This window comes from Cebus imitator, unplaced genomic scaffold (assembly GCF_001604975.1).
Source record: "Cebus imitator isolate Cc_AM_T3 unplaced genomic scaffold, Cebus_imitator-1.0 Scaffold122, whole genome shotgun sequence".
Taxonomy (NCBI): Eukaryota; Metazoa; Chordata; class Mammalia; order Primates; family Cebidae; genus Cebus; species Cebus imitator.
Genome location: NW_016107437.1, coordinates 5187310 through 5188980, shown reverse-complemented (window position 1 = coordinate 5188980; position 1671 = coordinate 5187310).

Below are 1671 nucleotides of genomic sequence, written 5' to 3'. Positions count from 1 at the left end.
AAAAAAAAAAAAAAAAAAAAAAACATTAAATAAAACTGTATGCCCATTTTATAGATGAAAAAACGAGGCTCAGAGAGGTTACTGATCTTGCAATTAAGTGGTGAAGTCAGAATTAGAACCTGGATCAGATTCAGGGTCCTGTTCTCTCCACTGATTGGCCCCTGCTGCTTCAGGGAGCAAATGGGGAGGGCCAGGGTGATGGGGAAGGGGTGGAGGGAGGCAGCTCTTATGGGAGTTCTCCCAAGAGAGCAGCAGCACAGGGCCTGGCACAGGACAGTGGTGGTCTGGCCTCACCCTTATGGGGACCAGAACTTTGTGGATGCGCCTTTTCCTCCCCACTGGTTACCATGGAGATGGGGGTGGGATGTGTGAAGATCTGTCTCAAGCCTGCTACCCAGGCTTGTCCCAGAGATGCCAGCAGTAGGTGGACACACTAACCATTGAGAGGAAGGAAGGAAAAAGCTGGTCTTTACCTCTTCTTTTCTTTTTATTGTGAAAGCCCCAAACACATACAGGAACATGGCGTGTGGAACAGTAAGCCTGGCTTCAGCAGTTAAAGTCTCAGCCAAACTTACTGTGTCCACGTCCCTTCCCCTTCTCTCATCCCAGATTATTCTGAAGCACATTTCAGACATCAGCCATTTCTTTTACAAACATTTCAGTGTATAACTCCAAAGCATTTGGTTTTGGCCACCCTTGTACCTCCTCAAACTATTTAATAACAGGAATGCCTTTACTATCAGCAAATATCCGGTTAGTACTCAAATTCCTCTGGTTATCTCATAAAGCGTTTCTTTAGCTAGTTAACATCAGAATCCAAATAAAGTCCGAAGGCTGCGCTCGACTGGGATGGCTTTGTATGTCTCCTAATTGGTAGCTTCTCTCCCCTTGTATTTGTTCCCTTGCAATTTATTTGTTGAAGAAACTGGCTTGTTCATTCTGTCATTTCCTGTGGTCTGAACCTTGGTTATAGCATCTCCATAGAAGTGTTAGGTGTTCCTCTTCCCGCTATATTTCTTAGAAATTAGTAGTTAGGTCTAGAAGCTCACTTAGATCGATGTTTGATTTTTTTTTTTTTTTTTTTGGTATGACTACTTCCTATTGGGGGTTATGTGCTTCCATTCAAAGGCACATAATATCTGGTTGTTCCTCTTTGTGATGTTAGCAGCTGTTGTTGATGATCATTGTCTAGCTCTGCAATTTCTTTTTTTTTTGAGGTCTTGTACTTGTCACCTAGGTTAGAGTGCAGTGGTACAATCATAGCTCTCTGCGGCCTTGACCTCCTGGGCTCAAGGGATCCTCCCACCTTAGCTGGGACTATAGGCACATGGCCACATCTGGATAATATATATTTTTTCTTTTTGCAGAGATAGGGTCTTGTTATGTTGCCCAGGCCTGTCTTGAACTTCTGGCCTCAGGCAATCCTCCCACCTCGGCCTCCGAAAGTGCTGGGATTGCAAGCATGAGCCACTACACCTGGCCCATTATTTCATTAGAGATTACAACATGGTGGCATACTGATTCTATGATTCTGTCTTTGGTAATAGAAGTAGGTCTATAAAAGGTATCAACTTCTCAACTATTTGGCTACCAAAAAGTATGGTTTGTACCAGAAAGGATAAATGTTTCTTTCCCTTTCTTTGACGGTTTTCAAAATGAGTTGGTTTTCCA